This window comes from Aethalodelphis obliquidens, unplaced genomic scaffold (genome assembly GCF_003676395.1).
Source record: "Aethalodelphis obliquidens isolate GAN/ISIS:26980383/991018 unplaced genomic scaffold, ASM367639v1 scaffold7, whole genome shotgun sequence".
NCBI classification, from domain to species: domain Eukaryota; kingdom Metazoa; phylum Chordata; class Mammalia; order Artiodactyla; family Delphinidae; genus Aethalodelphis; species Aethalodelphis obliquidens.
The window spans coordinates 10,872,166-10,890,470 of record NW_020837951.1 but is presented as its reverse complement, the minus strand read 5'-3'; the positions used below and the strand labels follow the sequence as shown (position 1 = coordinate 10,890,470).

Sequence of the window (18,305 nt, the reverse complement as noted above, 5' to 3'; positions counted from 1 at the left end):
TAGTATCTTCTGGGTTGTGACGGAGCAAAGTTAGGTGATGGGTATGCAAAGATGCGTGGGAGGGGTCCACGGGGTTGACTGACTGCAGACCCGAAGTGTCTAGAGCCCGAGAAGAAGGGGAGATGCTGGACCTGACTCGCTGTGTGATCTGGGCCTCAGTTTCCCCAGCTTTGAAATGGGGAGGGGGTCCTCGGCTAAGTGGGCTTGGGAGAGTGAGGGGATCCGGCCTCGGTGAGGGCGCCGCCCGGGCGCCCCCCAAGCCTGCGTGGCGGCAGCGCGCACGAGCGCAGGGGGCGGCGCGGCCCCGCGGCGGGGAGGGGCGGGAGCGCGCGCGCGGGCCCGCGCAGGCGGCGGCGGAACCCAGCGGACGAGCGTGCAGCTGCGGCGTCGCCAACTCGTGTGGGACCCACCGCTCCCGCCGACCGTGCGCCGGTCCTCCCTACGGCAGCCGAGCCCGCCCGCGAGCCGGTGAGTGGCCTGGGGCCGGGGCCCGACCGGATCGGGCCGGCGCGGGCCGGGGAAGGGGCGGAGGCCGGGCCGCGGGGCAGCCACCCACTCTCGGGCCGAGCGGGGCGCGCGTGCCCGCGCACGCGCCCGAGGCTCCGCGGGGGACAGCGGGCGGGTGTGCATGCGGGAGGTCGGGACGCGCGTGAGCGTGCGTGTCTGAGTGTGTCCCCGGCCGTGCGTCCGAGCGTGCGTGGGCGGCGTGTCCATCTGTCCCTCCTGGTGTGTTCGCAGGAGTGCGCGCGTGCCTGTGGCCGAGTTGGTGCGTGTGCACCTCGGAGCGTCGGCGTGGTGGGGTGGTGGAGTTTGGTGTGAGTGAGTGCGGGGCAAGCGAGCATGGCTCCCGCTTAGGCATTTATTGAGTGTTTACTATGCGCCAGGCGCTTCGTGTGGGATCTCATTTTTGTGACCGAGAATGTGTGGATTCTGGGTGTATGTGTGCGCGCGCACACGTGGGAGCGTTCACAAGTGATTTGTGTGTGTATTTATGAGCCCTTGAGGGCAAAAGTGTACATATGTGGATGTGAGTGTGTAATTTGTGTACAGGAGCATGCGAGTATGTTTGCTGTGGAGGCTGAGGGCCCCCCTTTGCGCCCACCAGGCCTACTGCGTGATGTGCCCGCCGCTGGCCCGGATGTCAGGGGAACCCGTGGAGAGAAGCAGGCCTGGTGTGGGCACCCCGTGGGTGCTGGGTTTTCTTTGGTGAATGAGAGGCCAGAGGTCAGATCGCAGAGCCCCGCCGGGCCTGGGCAGGACCACTGGCAGGACCCTCCAAGGGGCTCCAGACTGGGCTGGGGCTGCGCTGGGCCTGGTGGAGCCTCTTGGCCTGGCACTGGAGGACCTGTATTCAGTTTTCCCAAAAACTCTTCTGTGTCCCCTGGCTTTGTTCTTGCCCCTCTCTGGCCCTGGTGAATTTTAACCCTTTCCCCAGGCCCAGGGTGGGGCTGACCCTGGGGAGACCAGGGGTCCGGGGACACTTATCTGTGTATCTGGGGGTGTCTCTCTGCCTGCCTAAGTAGATAGATATTCATCTGATTTACTTGTATCGAGCCTGGGCTCCAAGTGTGAGCCCCCAAGACGGTAACAAATTGATCACAGCAGGCTTTGGACACTGTCTTCCGAGGTCTGTCCTTGATGTTTTAACTGACAGTTTTTGGTGTGCTTTATAAATGTTGAAAATCTCTGCAGTCGAAAGTCTTAATTGCTTTAAGGCGAACTTTTGAATCTCTGGAGCTCCCTAGTTCCTCTGGATTGTCAAAATCTGGCTTGCCTTTCTGAGGGGAACATGTCGTCTTAGGACCTCAGTGTGTGCGCAGGCAAACCTTGGAGGGACATTTTAAAAACCGTGGCGTTAATGGAAGAAGAATTTCATTGAAAGGGCTGCAGAGCCGGCTGAAAACGCCTGTTCCCCACGCAGCAGCGTACTGAGTGAACTCTGGATGTCTTCTTTTAGCAAACAAAACCTGGAAGGAAACAAAAAAGACCCACATTCTTTTTCTTTTTTGTCCTAAAAAATGAAAAAAAAAAACCCCAAACCCACCTCTGGGTGTGCTGGAAATGCTGCCTCCCCTCCCCCAGCAAGGCCAGGCCCTCCCTCAATCCCCCACCCCCAAATAAAATATGCCTGTGGGGAGCTGTGGATGAGTCACTCCCTGGCAGAGAGCCCCACGGGCAAACATTTGGGAAGGTTCTTGCCTAACTTCCCAGAAGAAAGGCCCAGGATTTAAAATGGTCCCTGCGGTTTGTCAGCCTCTGCCGTCCCGTCTGCTTCGGAAATGACTAAAAAGTAGTTTCTACCTCCGCAAACTAAAGTCTCCGACGTAAGCAGCAGCCCAGGTTGGTCTGGGTAGAGGGCCGTTCAGGGTTCAAGAAACGGAGCTCCTGGCTTTGCCAGATGGGACTTCTGGAGGCTTCAAGCAAGGAAGGAGCGGGGGAAGGGAATTCACATTTATGCAGCACCCACTGTGTGCCGGGCACTGTTCTGGGCGCCACAATCCTCCCAAAAGTCAGGCTGTGGAGCGTGGCTTCTGGTTTTATACGCACAAGGAAATTGAGGCTCAGAGAGTTCGAGCAGTGTCCTGGGACCACAGAGAGGAGGTGGCAGCAGAATCCTATCACCTGCCTGACTTCAAGCCCATCCTCTTTCCACTGCACCAGGATTTGCCTTCTGAAGGGGCACAGACTGGGTGCTGAGTGCTTTAAACGTACATACACTTAGTTAGTTTTCACTGTGAGGTAGGGGTTACTATCTCCATCTTACAGATGAGAAAAATGAGGCTCAGCGATGAAATGTGCACAATTTTATGAAAGTTATGCACCATGGCTAGTGGCCACCATTCATGGAGGGTATTCCATGTGCCAGGCGCGGTACTAAAAGCTTTAATTGCCTTATTTCACTCAGTCCACTCACCAACATCATGAGATGGGAACGATCATGATGCCCGTTTTACAGGTGAGGGCACTAGGGCACAGAGAGATTAAATCATGTGCTGAAGATCACATGATGATATACGGTTGATCTTGGATTTGAACCCAGGTGTGACTGGGCAGAGCCCATAGTCTCTCCACCGAACCTGGAAGGTCACAGTGGCTGTGCACCATGTGTCTGGCCCAGTGCAAATGTTCGGGGTTGTTATCCTGATCTTACAGAGAGGAAGATGAAGTTAAGTCACTTGGGCAGGGTCGTAAACTGGCAAATGGCAAAGTCAGGATCCAAACCCACATCTCTGATTCCAGAGTTGAAGTTCTTAACTTTAAACCAGGTCTGTCTGCCTTTGTCCTGCTGTGGATTAAGACACTCTGGGTTCTTTGCTGGGCAGACTTCTGGGAGAGGTCTTCCTGAAGGCACTGCCATCCTTCCTCGTCCACACTTGCCCCTCTGGTGCAGAGGGGCCAGAGCTGTCAGATAGAAAGGGCCACGGTTTACATTTTTTCTTTCCTCTCAAAGTGCCAAAAATTGGTTTCAGAAGGGAAGTGTCAAAAACAGTTGTCAAAAAGAGAAGACTATTCCCTTCCCCTTCTTGGGTCAGACCGAGCCAGGGAGGTAGAGGGTGGAGAGTGGAGGGCCCTGGTGAGTCATCCGAGATTGAATACGGGTTGGCACCTCCAGGCTTGTGTGGGGTGGAAGCAACCTAGGACACTGCCCTCAGGAAGAGCCCGGCGTCCTGACCCCTGATGATGGCGAGTTACCCCCACGGGGCCGGACTCTCAATTCTGAATATCTGACAACAGCATCATTTCTACGTAGGCTTCTTGTCACTTCCTTACCATTTCAGTCCCGTGCCTGTCTCTCTTCCCGGTTCATTTCCATTTACATCACGGTTTATACTACACTGTACTGGAAAGGAATGTTGTGTGCGAAGACCTGTGTGGTTTTGGGTGTGGGGTGCTCCTGCGAGCGTCCTTCGGTGTTGAAAAGATAAAGGTATTTCTCTCCCTTGCAAGTATGTTCTGCAAATTGATGAACATTTGCAAATTGCTTTGAGATGCGTTAATTTAAGGTGTGAAATAATAGATCTTGTGCGAAGGCCCAGCCGCATTTCTGGCATTGATGGATTTCTCTCCCGTCTGGCCTGTGATTTGGGGAGGTAAAAATAGTCCTTGTTTCTACATTTTTATCTCTCTCTCTCTCTCTCTCTTTTTTTTTTTTTTTTTTTTTTTGCTGACATCATTCTTAGGAAACTGTTTTGCCCATGGGCCCTTCCTTGGCCATCGCCTCAGATGGTGGTCAGAACTTGGAGCTCTGGGGAAAGGGTGCTTGTGGAGTGAGGGGGTGTCTGGGTGGTCTGGGCACCCCTGGGTGTCTGTGAATTTGCTTTGAAAGGTGAAGGATGGCCACGCTTGGCCAAAGACCCTCGGTGGCTTTGGGTAGTTGCCTATTTTCTCACTTCTGATTCTTGGGCAGTGACAAGATAGCCTTTTGGGAAAATGTTAACTTAAAGAGAAAAAAAGCAGGCCAGTGGCTTCATCCATCCCTATCTGAGCTGGGTGGCATACGCACAGCCCCTTCCTTTGGCCCAAACTGAAATAGACCAACGGCCTCCTCAGACAGGAGCTGACATTGGGGCAAATCAGTTGGTGGTGTAATTTCCTGTGACGTTTAATTCGGGAACTTGAACTTGGAGAGTGATTTAGCGTTTTGACATCTGTCCCTCTAACAAGACTTACTTGTGTGGAAACAAACCCTCATACATAACCTCTGCCGTTGTCTCCAATTCTGGATTTTTCCACAGACAACTTCTCGGGTGGTCTGGTGGCAAAGGCCGGGTCTTCTAGCCAGGCCTTCTCAGCATGTACCAGCAGGATCACTGCACCCCAAACCCGACTCAACACTGTAGCTGGCTCTGTTCTGGGGGGTGAGGGGGGCTGGATGAGGGGCCTACAGAATTGAAAGGTGGCCAGCTGGGATCTGAAACGCATTCAGTTCCAATGGCCTTGATCCATGTGGAGCCAGTCTTTCTTTCTCTTAGACATCTGCATGATGGTGACCTCACAGAAAAGAAAAAGGGGCTTTATGTAAGAATTCCATAGAGTGTGAAGGAATTCCGACAAGGGAAGGGGGAGGGAGGCTGCCACTGAGAGCCTGCAGGGCCTGCGTTTCCCGGAGTTGTTTAACCCTCACACTTCAAAATTAGGCTGGGGGAGGGGGCAGTGCTCGATCCTAGTGATTGGAGAGCTGAGAGCTGTTTAAGGAGAATGTTCCGAGGTCCCTGAGTTGTAGTTGAGGCCATGGGGTTTAGTCCCTCAGACCCGTTCTCACAGCAAGTGGGCAGTGGAGGTGGAATTTGTACTCGACCCCTTTCCCCAAGGCCTGCCCTCTCTTGTTCCTTATTGTCCCCAAAGTCTTTGAAATTGGGGATTGTCGGGAAGAGACCTGCAAAGGGACAGGGTTACCATACAAACCACCCTCAGCTCTGATCAGTCCAAGCTGCAGGTGAGGAATTCGGCAGGCTCGCCATCCACAGAAGAGCTGCACGCCCATTTTACAGGACGGAAACTGAGGCCCGGAGGGGGAAGGCACTCACCCACAATCCAAATGAGTGAGGTGCGAGGCCCAGACCTGCCGCTTGTGAAAAAGTCCTTCTCCTCTGGGAGCCTGTTTCCTCATCCAGAAGACAGGAGCAGTATTATGACCTCATAAAGTGCGAGGGAAGAACTAAATAAAATAATGCATACAAAATGCTCAGCACGTGGGTGCTTGGTGAGAGACTAGGAACTATTTAATTACCGAGGACGCGCCCAGGGTCACAGGGCCGGGAAGGTCATCTCTTTGTCGGCAGCATTTTCAGTGCCCCTGTATCTTGAGGCCCCAAACAAGGTTAAAAGGGGGTGTCGGGGGCCCCTCCAGGTAGGTGCCACTGAAGCACTTTTTGATGACCATGACCCTCAAAATAGAGTGGAGGAGACAATGACAATTTGGAAAGAGGCAGGATTTTTTTTTTTTTAATAAATTTATTTATTTGTTTTTGGCTGCATTGGGTCTTCATTGCTGCTCGCGGGCATTCTCTAGCTGCAGCAAGCGGGAGCTACTCTTCGTTGTGGAGCACGGGCTCTAGGCGCGCGGGCTTCAGTAGTTGTGGCACGCGGGCTCAGTAGTCGCGGCGCACGGGCTTAGTGGCTCCGCAGCATGTGGGATCTTTTCAGACCAGGGCTCGAACCCGTGTCCCTTTCATTGGCAGGGTAATTCTTAACCACTGCGCCACCAGGGAAGTCCCAAGAGGCAAGATTTAAATGTCAGGGTAGCCCTGGGCATCTCAGGGAAATGTTTAGAAATCAGTATTTTGCTTTCCTGTCTACCCTGCCCCCCCGCCAGCCCCACAGAGAGGAAAGTGAGCCTTTGGTGCGTCGTCTTGGAGTTGAAGGGTCTCGGGAGGCCCCGAGAGCTGTGTCAGCCACGGTGTGTTATTAAGCAAGGCAGATGTTTTGTTAATTATTTACACAGCACTGGCCCCATCAGAGGTCTGTGCTGATGGAGCGGCTGTCGCAGACCTGGGCCGGGGGCAGGCAGTTCTTGGTTGGAAGTGAGCAGGTGGTCCTCTCCACCAACAGGGTCGTCACAGAGAGTCTGCACAGCGAGGGCTGAGGGAGACTGTGCGTGTTTGGCGCCCCCTAAGCTACTGGGGCTCCCTCAGGCTGGCTTGTCTTCCCCGAGGGAGAGGAGTGACCTTTGTCCCCTGGGACTGGCTGCCCTCGTGAGGTAGCTTCTGTGGGCTTTTGGCCAGCTCTTCACATCTGAGACCCCACCGTGGTGTGTGTGGTGAGGGGAGAGCATCGGCGGGCTCTGGAGATCTCTGAATCCAGCACCTCCCCAGCAGTCAGCTCAGGCTAGGGCTTCATGTGGGCCCAGCCTCTACTTCCTCATCTGGCAAGTGGGCCAGTAACGCCAGGCTCAAGGCCCTTGATTCTCGGGCACCGTTTGGGGTGATTTGCCTTAGAAACCCAAGTTTAGGATTAGAACTCTGAAAAGAAAGGGTCTGGGATCAGAGCCTTCCCTGAAAGGCCACTAAGGATGGGGGATGTCAGCTCCCCGAAGGGGGAGGGGAAGAGATAAACCTACCGTCTTCAGCCTCGGCCCTTCTCCTCCTTCCTGTTTTATATAAGGAGGTTTTGCTCAGGTGTCATTTTAAGAAAGGTTCTTATACGAAATGTTCAGAATCTATAAACCCTTAGAGACAGAAAGGAGGTTGGTGGTTATCGGGGGTGTGGGGGAGGGGAGAATGGGGAGAAACTGCTTAAGGGGTACAGGGTTTCCTTCTGGGACGATGGAAATGTTTTGGAACCAGGTAGAGGTTGTGGTTCCACAACATTGGGAATGTACTAAATGCCCCTTAATTTTTACTTTAAAATGGTTAATTTTATTCGGAAAAAAAATTTTTATAAGAAAAGTTTCTGGGCTTCCCTGGTGGTGCACTGGTTAGGAACCCGCCTGCCAATGCAGCAGACACACGTTCGAGCCCTGGTCCAGGAAGATCCCACATGCCGCGGAGCAACTAAGCCCGTGCTCCACAACTATTGAGCCCACGCTCTAGAGCCCACGAGCCACAACTACTGAAGCCAGTGCGTGTGGAGCCTGGGCTCCTCAACAAGAGAAGCCACTGCAATGAGAAGCCCGTGCACCGCGACAAAGAGTAGCCCCCGCTCACCGCAACTAGAGAAAGCCCGCGCACAGCAAGGAAGACCCAACACAGCCAAAAATAAAAAAGAAATAAAAAAAAAAAAGAAAAGTTTCTGATGCTTTAATAAAAGCTTAAAAGCCTCCCATTTTACAGATAGGGAGAATGAGGCCCACAGAAAGATTGTGACCAGCCTAAGGTCTCCCACGCAGGCTGTGGCTGTTCCGTGGCTGAAATCAGATCGTTCTCCCAACTTTCAGGCCAAGGCTTGGGTGCGTGGCACCTGGGCCCAGAATGTGGGTGAACAGTTCAGTGCGGAAACACAGACCCTTCACTGTTGCTTGGGTTAAGTGGACTCCATTTTGTTAAGCAGATATGCCCTTGCTGGCTGCTGTGTGGTCATCTGTCCGCTCATTCACTCAAGAAATATGTCCTGACGTTCTGAGTCAGGCATTATGCTGGGAGCTGGCACAGAGACCCTCTAATGGTCCCACCCACCACCTGTAGCTGCAGAAGTTGTGTCATGACCCCGTTGTAGGTGCTTGTGAACAGTTTACAGCAGGCACACCTTTGGGATTCACTCTCTGGGGAAGTGGGAGGGCTTCCAGGAGGGAGGGACTCCCCAGCCTTGAGGGAGACGTGAGATTTGCCAGGCAAGGTGCTGGAGGCCTGGAGGCCTGAGAAGGCTGGGGTGAAGGGCAGGTAGCCCACAGCGTGAGTGGGTAGGTGGGGCCGTGGGATGGGAAGCTGGGAGCCAGACTGCGGGCCTGTGCTGCAGGCAGACCCCAAGCAGTGCGAAGCCAGGAACTTCCTACCACTTTCTCAGCCTTTGGACCCTTCAATAGAGCCTTTGTACCAGGCACTCACCACATGTTACATTCTGTTCTAACCCTTTACATGGATTAACTCACTTCATCCTCCTGCAGTTCTGTGACACAGGTACCATTATGCCCATTTAATGGACAGAGAAACAGACATAAAGAAGCCTTAGTGCTGTGAGAAACCTGTGTCCTGGGGTCTGGTCTGAAGGCTGCCCTCTGGAAGTGCCCGTTGTGTGGGCTGTTGTTGGTGGCCAGGCCAGGCCGAGGGCCTCCTAGGCAGCTGGGAGGAAAGGTATGAACCAAGGGGGCAAATAGTGGGAGAGGAGGCTGCCAAGGCCCCCCAGGATCTGTGAGCTTTGGTCTTTATTGCAAGAGCAGTGGGGCCCCTGCTACTTCGCAGCCTTACTTTTCAGCAGTCTCCCCCTCACTCACTCCGCCCCAGCCTCCTTACCTTTCCTCAAACATGCCAAGCGTACTCCCACCTCAGGGCCTTTGTACTTGCTGTTCCCTGAAATCCTTTTCCTCCTAATCTTCCCATGACTTGTTCCTAGCCTTCACAGGGACACTGCAAAAGTCACTTCTCCAAAGAGACCCCACCATCCCCACTCTGTCAAAATTAATCCCACGTCCTTCACTCCCCATTCCCTGGCCCTGCTTTATTTTTCTTCAGGGCCCTTATCCATCCCTGACGTCGTGTGTTTGTTATCTGCCTCCCAGACTGGAATGTGAGCTCCATGAGGGTAAGAGTTGGTCTGTGGACCACAGCTGTACCTCAGTGTCCAGTACCGTGCCTGGCACACAGGTGCTCAATTAATAGTTGCTGAATGGATGGAAAGTTTTAAGTGGGTAAGTGACAGGATCCTTGAAGAATGTTTCTGTGGACTTACTGAAGCTGGTGGCAAACTCGACTGGCTGCAAGCACCCCCTCTTCATTCCTCCCAGTGGCCAGCAAAAGGCTGAGCTGTGCCCGACGGCCCCTCCCCTGTGCAGAGAAGGTTTCTGAGAGAAAGACTTGTCCTTGGATTATTCCAAGTAGAGGAACCTAAACACGGAGGTTACCTCCCAGAGTTACAGGGGTCTCCCTCCTTTGCCCCTTTTCTGCAGAGGTGCCTCCTGAAGTCTGTAGAGGGGGGGCTTTGGGTAGGATTTGGTGGGCGCCATGTCTTAAAGCTGCATTGTCTATAAACCACGCTTATTTTTTAGAGGACATATCTTTGGGGGTGTTGCTCAGGGAAGGGGAAGGGGTTAAGTCTCCCACGCCACCTCTGGGCACAGACATTTGCTAGGCAGCAAATGAACAAGAGCCCAGATTCTGCCCCAGCCCAGAAAACAGGGAATCCTGGGTTGAAAGAGGAAACGATTCCCTAGCTGGTGTGGCCTTGGTGGACCACCAGGGTGGGTGCCCAGGTGGCAGGACCACTGGGCAGCACATGGCAGACAGACAGGGAGCCCACCCCATGCATTTGGCGGGTCCAGCCAAGTCCAGCCGGATTTAGTTACACCGGGATCTCAAGCATGGACTTGGCGTGCCTGACTCAGTGCGTGTGCATTTCCTTTGTTCGTCTCCCTCAGGAATTTTAGTGGCCTTTTGTGTTTGTTTTAAATGCCAGCCTCAGCCAACCCAAGAGGAAATGAAGACTGGATTTTTATGCAGAGGCTGGGGACAAAGGTGGGGCATGCCAGCTCTTGATGGTGACAGCATGGCATTTGGGGAACACACAAAGAAAATACTTTTACTCCAAGCTAATAACTTTAATTTGCGAATACTTTTGTGACCTCCCAGGACGTCAGATGTCGATCATCTCTAGGTTGGACACATGATGACCACTGTTTCCAAACACCCAAAACAGCAGTGGTCTGTAAAAGCATTTTAGTGACATTTGGGGACAGGAGAGGCAGTTTTGGACGAAGCTGTTTCGTCGCTGGTGTGTGAGAAGTTCCTGGATGCTCGAATGGCTTAGGGGGTGGCATCTTTGAAATTGCATAGTACTGAAAATTCCAGGACATATGGTCACTGTGATGTGCTAATGTTAGCAATCGAGGTATTTAATTACCCAGGAAAACCCCTTTGCCTACCCGCTACGGGTGACTGGAGAGCCTTTGTTTCTCTGGAGGAGGGTCTTACACAGTATAATTCCGACCAGCAGACATGACCAGAGTCATTATCCCGCATTCATTTATTAGCTAATTAAGTGATTTATCTGGTCACGCGTTTATTCCTTCAATTGCCGTTCATCCAGCAACATTCACTGGATCCCACTCCGGGCCAGGCCTGGTGCTGGGCAGTGGGGATGGAATGAAACAGGGGAGCAAATGTGACTGAATCCCTGCTGGACGCCAGCCCATTGGGTGGTGCTGTGGGCTGCAGGTGAATTGACTTGTTTTCCAGTAGATGTTTAAGAGCACCTACTATGCGCAGATCTGTGGCGATACAGAAAGGAAAATGACAGAGCCCAAGTGATCTGAACTGTTGCCCCGCCTTACGGGGTTTTTTTAGTCCTGGCCCTCTGCTTGCTGCGATAAACGGGCCACACAATGACGTCCCCGGAATGAACCAGAAACAATCCAGATGCCCCAGGAACCGACGTGAGAACAAGGCATCCCCTTCACACGTTGCCTCTCAGTTCAGCGTCTTGCCACCACCCAGCATTTTGAGACAGAATGTGAGATCTCGTGGTTGGCTAAATATATAAATATTTTATGTCTCGATATTCCGAAAACGAAGCCCAAATGCGCAGACCTGCAGCACATCAGTGCCATAGATCATATGTTATAATAATCTGATGACATGTTGTTTAAATATTTATGGACTGATGTGACATGACAATGGGGGGAGAGAGCGGTCTCGGAGCAGAGTTGTGGCAGATGCTAGGAAGGAGGGAGCAGACTCGCACGGTCCCGGGAAGCGCCACGCGATGCTCGGGTTTCTCATTGGATGTTTTGGGGTTTCACGGCAGTAAGCACTGGCTGACGTTTGTCAAGCACTGGCTGTGTGCTGCGTCCTTCACTGACGTCACCTCACTTACTCATCACAGCAGCCCCTTCAGGATGGGACTCTTGTTAACCCCAAGTTACAAATGGGAAACTGAGGCCCAGGGCGGGTCAGATCTGCCCCAGAACCCACAGCTGGGGGGTGGTCCAAGATCACACCCAGGTTGGCCCAACTGTGCAGTCTGAGCTCTTAGTCAGTGTGAATTCTTCTCTGTCCGTGACGCGTCATATCAGAAAAGCATGGTTGACCCCGTGCTCGGTACCAACTGGACTTTTTAAACCACAGAAAGTAAGGTGATGTTTGTAAAATGTCAAGTGGGAATAGAAACCACAGGAATAAATATCTACCCCAGGAGGGGGCCGGTGGTGAGATCAAGCCACCTTAGCCAGGTGCCTGGCGTGTGGTAGGGGCTCAGGATATGGCGGTGCTGCGCCTCCGATGTTTTTTCATTGTTGGCTTTGCAGTCATTTGGGGAGTCGGCTGCTGACTGCCCTGCATTAGTGTCTCGTGCCTGTGCCGTCCCCTCTCTCTGCCGTGCCTGCCCCGGCCGGCTGGAGACACCCCTCAGGCACGATAGCCCCTTCAGTCTCCGACAGCCCCGGGAGGTGAGTCAGGGTGGCCCCACCTTACTGATGGAGGAGCTCCTGCCCGTCTCCCAGAGCCGACCCCCACGTCCCTGCTTTCGAGAGGCAGCCTGCACGTGCCAGCTCTTCCCACCTCGCCCCCCCTGCTGCTCTGCGGGACCGCCTGACTCTGCTACCAACGTTCCTGCCTGTTTCCATCAGTGCTCTGTGATCTGGTTTACCGTCACATCCCCGGCACCGGAAAACCAGGCCTGGCCCACAAGACAGCAATAAGTGACCAATGATAGGGGTTCAAAGAACAAGCCTGGCAGGCAGGGTGGGTAGGGGGTGGGGGGGCCTTGTTCTGAGAAGCTTCTTAGGCAGTGATGGCCTCAGACCCGAGAGCGGTGTCTTCTAGCTCTGCAGAGGTGCAGGGGTGTCCCCAAGGATCAATAAATAAATGGAAGGCAGGGCCAGCCACGTAATTTGGGGGGCCCAGTACAAAATGAAAATGTAGGTCCCCTGTTCAAAAAGCAGGCAGAAATCTTTTTCCTTCCTTTCACAGTCTCTCTCCCCACCTGTCGTGATGTTTTTAATTTGTTATTGTGCCCATGATCCCTTGGGCACAGGGACACTCACAGGGTGAGTACAGACCCTCGCAGGTGCCCACGGCTCCACCCTGTGGCTCGGTGGGCAGGCACACCTGACCCCAGCCCTCGCCACGTCTGCAGCCAGGCCCTTGCCAAGGGTGGAGAACAGCAGAGGTTGTTGGAGGCAGGGAGGTGGGCAGCTGAGACCCGCCCTGGGCAAGGCAGGACCGCTCGTGAGCTGAGACTTCACACCCCCAGCACATGCACCATTGTTCCACCAACTTCGCTTAGAAAACACAAGTTCAAAGATAAGGTGAAGACTTTCGAGAGAGTGCACACAGAGCATGGAACTCCAAGCGAGGGTCTCCCTCCTGAGGACAGGGCCACATGTGCCGATGCTGATCTCTTGCCCGTGAAGCTGCCCCTGCTGGGAGAACTACAGCCCTTCACAAAGAGCAAGGTCCCGGTATCGGGTCTCGACATGTGGTCGAGGCCAGCCTTATTGGAAGGGAAAGTTCTGCTGTGAGGTACTGTCTACAGACCGCTGGCCCGGAACGTGACTGCTATCAGGTGGCCCGCTGGGCTCCCTCCTCACCCTGGGCGTCTCGTGCAAAGGACGCACCGTGATCATGGGCCTCCTTGGCAATGCCCTCCCTGCTTTAATCCCTTACGTTGTTGCCAGATGTTATTGTGTTGACAAACCCATCGCCTCTGACTTCCTGAGTGACAAGGGTCAGAAATCGAATGATAAGGTTGCTGACCTGTTTCCTCGGGAACGATGCCAAGCAGGTGTTGCCCTGGAGATCAGAGAGGGCTGGGCGCTCGGATTCCACCAGCCACCCACGCTGTTCCCAGCCCTGGAACTGGAGAGCCAGGCAGCCACAGGATGTACACGTCTGGCCATTCCCAAAGCGATGAATAAGGGAACCTTGGGAAAGTTCACTAATGCTTATTATTTAGTACCTACTGTGCACCAGCGATCTGACCAAGTGCTTTATCTGTGTTCCCTTAGTTAACCCTTGCAGCAATTTTAGGCTGACCCCATCTTCCAGATGAGGATACCTGAAATTCAGAGAAAGAAGCCATCGGTCCAAAGCCATAAGCCACATGGTTGGAAAACTGAGGTTTGAACCCAGGCCCGGGCGATCCCCAAAGCCACTGCTCTTCGAAGACTCCCAGGCGTGGCTGGATGGCTGGGGTCGCCGCCCGGCTGAGCCACTGCCCCCACCGCCGCGTGTGCGTGGAACGGGAAGGGAGCTGGACCGCAGCCCCTGCTGTCTGCCGGCTCCTGCCTCTGGGCAGTCACCCTTCTTGGCAGGGAGCGGTCCCGAGGCTCCAACTCCAGCTCTCCTCCTCCAAGATCCAGCCAGCCCTGGGGCTGCTCTTCGGATCAGAGAGGAAGGAGGGCGATGGTGGGTCAGACACACCTGGATGCAAGTCACACTTCTGCCTCTTGCTCACCGCGTCTCCTTGGCTCGTCACTTCGCACTGGGGCCGCAGTTTTCTCACTGCAAAGCAGGGGGTAATTTCAGTTCCTGTCTCTGGGGGCGTTTTCATGATCCAGTGAGGTGAGCGTGTACATAACAGGCATTCAGCCGTTGGCGGCTGTTATCGTATTGATAATTCATGACGCTGTGGGGCGAGGACTGCAGCGTGGTGGCACCTGTGACACTCAGGAACACCTCTCCACGCTGGGACACGCTGGAAATCACTGCGCCCAGGACCGCCCTCCCCAGGGAGTTCATCCCCTCCTTGCTTGGCTTGGTCATTCATTGATCCCACAGATCCAGGCACTGTCCTAAGACGCGTAATGAACAAAAGAGACGAAATGGAGCTGGCACTCCTGTGGGGAGACCAACCGGAAACAAGAAATGGGGAAAGTAGGTTCAGCGTCCCTGGTCCAGGTGTTAGAGACAGATGACCAGGGGCTGTGATGTGGGGGGCTTGGTGTCCCCAGTCTGCCTCATGGGGTGAGGCTCTCCGAAGTCTCTTAACGCCCTGGGAAGGTTGTTGTTGGGGATTTAACATGCTGCCTGTTGTCCAAGGTCCCGGCTGTCCCAGGGGGCCCGAGGTGGCCTCGTTGGGTTGCTTTGCCTCCAGTGTCTTTGAGAAAGTGGTTTTCCCAGTTAGGAGGTAGGAGTTTTTCTCAGGCTCCCCCAGGACTCTCAACCACTCCCTCTCAGGGCTGCTGGCCCCCGGGGCCACCCCAGGCAGGCCCTGGCCATGTATTATGGCACTGACTCCCCTCAGTGACCCTGTGTGATGCAGGTTCTATTAGTCCCATTTTACAGACGAGGGAAGGGAGGCTGAGTCCTTGGCCCAAGGGCACATGGTGGGTCTGTGGCTGAGCCAGGATTTGAACCCAGGCCTTTGGCTCTCGAAGCATATGTCCTAAACCAGTCTGCTCTAGTGTGAATGGCCTACTATGTGTCTGGGTGATGCTGGGTACTATGGGAGGGTGTGCTGAGAACAGAAAGACCATCACTGCTCAAAGTGGCCTGGGAAGTGACCATTGCCCAGTGAGCTGGGATTGCATTTACTCCTTGCTCCAGGGCTGGGAGGTGGGTGGGGTTAGCCCTGTGTTACGGATGAGGAGGCCAGGGCCCAGAGGAGTTCCACGGCTTGCCAAGGTCACACAGCCCCGGGCAGCCTGACTTCATGTCCACTTGCTCTGCCTGTCGTTTGCCTTGGCTATGTCCATCCCAGCTCCGGCCTCCACCCGCATTTTGCATTTGGACACAATGAAGCCCCCAAAACAGTTCAGCAGCTTGACCCCCAACTGGGGGGAGGGGTGAGCCCTTTGGGTCATTGTGGAAATGGACGCCCCTTCTGCGGTGAAGTTGCTTTTGAGATGCCACTGATTCTCAGGGCAGGAGAAGCCAGGAGAGATGATGGTGTGTTATGAGGGCCTGTGGGTGTGCCTTGGGGGAAGAGAGCTGTGTCAGGGATTCCTCCTGGGACTGATGAAAGGGCCATAGGGTTTTATGGCATCTGGGACCAACAAGCCTTTTAAAAGAAAACGTTCCCAAAGCTGTCCCGTCCCACCACTGGCAAACAGTTCTTAAACGGCAAAGAAACATCCATGTTCTGTGTTCACAAAATGGTGAGCTGGCGTTCAGGCTCATTTATTTAAACCCAGAGCCGTCGGGGCTAAAGACGTCAGCTCTGAGTGGCAGCTCACCGCCTCGCTGCAGCAAGGGGGCGCAATCTTCAGGGTTTTCTTCCCATTTACGGGTTTTTGTGTTGTTGTATATTTGTAAAATGAAGCTTCTGCTGGCGAAAGCAGGTTTTAGAGAGTGCGGCAGCTCTTTCAAGACCTAATAAGGCCCCAAAGGAGGGTGTGTTCCGGCAACACTTTCCTCCAATTCCGGCTCACTTCGTACCCTTTGGGCACCAGGTACCATTCGTCTTGCTTCCCATTAACGGAATTACCGCCATCACTTCTGCGGGACAACATGGGCCCTTAGGAACTGCCTTGGGAACAGAGGCAGGAGCAGCCAGCCGCCAAGCAGTTCTGCTTAGAGGGGAAAGGAAAGAAAAACAGAGAGAGAGAAACCAAACTCTTACAAATGGATGGGGCCTTGGGTCGTAAGAAGCTGGGCCAAGGAGGAAGGGGGCAGCAGGCCACACGGGGACACCTCTCGGAGGAGAGTGGACAGGACCTGGATGGCTCCTACCCCCAACGCATAAGGAAAGGGCTTGTCACCCTGAACTCACACCTTGAGTTCAGAGGAAGGGAAGGAGGGGGACCCAGTATTTATGGGGTCGTCACATATGCCTGACCCTGTGCCAGCCGCTTTGGGTATGTCATGGGGAGTGGGTGTCATTGGCTCTGTTTTCAGATGAAACAGAAACTCAGAGAATCCAGAAACTTGCTTCAGATCATATATTTCATACGTGGTAGCTCTGGGGGTTGTTCGTTTTCCTGGGCCGCCCTCTGGAGAACAGCAGTGCCCCTCCAAGAGGTGATAGGAAGTAGCAGAGCGAGGACTCCCAAGTCCAGATGCCCGTCACCAGCCTGCCCTGCTCCAGCCCCTGATTCCACACGACTGAGCCAGCATCTAGGGGTCTTTGCTGTTATGCAATGATGCTGGCTGAGGGCAGTGCTGAACACTATCTGATGGTGGGAGTTCAGGCATCTGGGCCCCTGAGAATGGAGGAGGGAAGTGGGGAGGGACTTTCTTTACTCACTCTGCCTAACGTCCTGTGTGCCCCTTGGCAACAGGGATGGCAATAATTGTCACCTCCAGTGCCAGTTCTGATAGATTGGTAATGGCTGCCCGAGAGGGCATGTTGAGAAGGCTTTGGGATTGATTAGCAATGTCTGCTGTGTGCACAAGAATGAAGAGAGGAGGTCTGAGAGGGACCAGACTCAAGTTAATACAATTCTTAACCTGAGCTCTGACCCCAGGGGTCATTGTTCTCATTATGAGTTAGTTGTGTGCTTCATCACATTGTAAACTTGGGGAGGGCGAGACTGTGTGCCTGACACACGCTGGGAATTCCACAAATACCGGGAGGAAGGATAGATGAAGGCTCTGCCATCTCTGAAAGAACTGTTCATTGGGATTCTCTTATAGTGAATGTTTTTAAAAACACATATTTAAACTTCTAGGGGTGAGATTTAGGTGCCCACATATTTAAACCAAGACCCTCCCCTCCATGTCACTAATTTGCTGGCTGCCTTTGAATAAATAACCATTCCAAGCCTCAGTTTCTTCGTCTCTGAAATGAAGTTCCTCATGGGACTGTGGTGAGGAGTGGCCAAGGAGGTAACAATCAGGGAACCCAGAGCCCACAGGTGGGCAGATTGGCATTCAGCAATGTCCAGTCCAGCTGCACCCCCTCTCCCCCAGACGGGCCCCTCCCTCTGCTGTGCTGAAGTTGAGGCTCTCTTGGGCTGTAATGCCTTTCTTCTTGCTTCTCAAACCTCACCACCTCCTGGAGTCTCCTCTGACCTCAGGACACTACTTAGGACTCTGCTTTGAGCCCCACAGCCCCCTGTGCTTACCCTCTTGGCGTGCCCCTATCCCTTGGGCCCGCGGATGGGTCAGTCCCCTGGACTTGGGGCCTCTCCAGGGCTGGGACAAGCCGACTTTCCTCTGTGAGCCCAAGGCCCAGCCCAGGGCCTGGCCCCATGAAGGCCTTGGTGACAGTGATGAGGGGGAAGGAGTGATGCACCCTCAGTTTGCTCCTCAGGCGTCGTTATCATGGAGACAGCTGAAACTCAGAGACTCAGACACTGTGTCCAAAGCCCAGGCCTCTGCTGGGGGCAACTGGGTTGGCTGGAGGGAGAGAACCTGTTCCGAGGGGAGGAATGTCATGACTCACACACCTTATGGACCTGCTGCAGGTGATTCCTGAAGGGTTTGAGTCTATGGGCGATGATCCTACGATCCTATGATGATCCAGGGTTTGAGCCTATGGGCGATGGGCGTTTGGAAGGGTCTTGAGTTGGGGAGTGGCTCCCTGAAGCACATGCGTGGCCTGTGTGGAGGCTGGTGGTGGCGATGTGGGAGGGCGCTGCAGGTGTTAGGGTGGATGAGAGGGGATGGGGGCTGGCCTGGTGAGTGGGGGAGAGATGGGCAGCCTGGAGCAGAGATGAGGAGGGGCCCAGTGTCAGCAGTCTGGGCTCCTACCTGGAGACACCTGTGTCAGGGGGCGAAGTCGAGGCTGCAAGTTGAAAGAATATTCCGCTGTGGCTTAAACTGCTTCAGGGCCTC

General features: G+C 54.1%; 1 protein-coding gene across 2 annotated transcripts in view; it reads left to right on the top strand.

Annotated features, from left to right (window-relative positions):
- Window positions 1–339: 339 nt before the first annotated feature.
- Window positions 340–18,305, top strand: part of NEK6 (NIMA related kinase 6) — an 85,196-nt gene continuing 67,230 nt past the window's right edge. Inside the window, exon 1 of one of the 2 annotated variants that reach the window (XM_027104903.1) lies at window positions 340–468. The gene's annotated coding sequence lies outside the window, so the exon portion shown is untranslated. Of the gene's footprint in view, window positions 469–3,525; window positions 3,685–18,305 lie in introns of those variants that run through there. The other variant, XM_027104902.1, reaches the window with a different exon arrangement.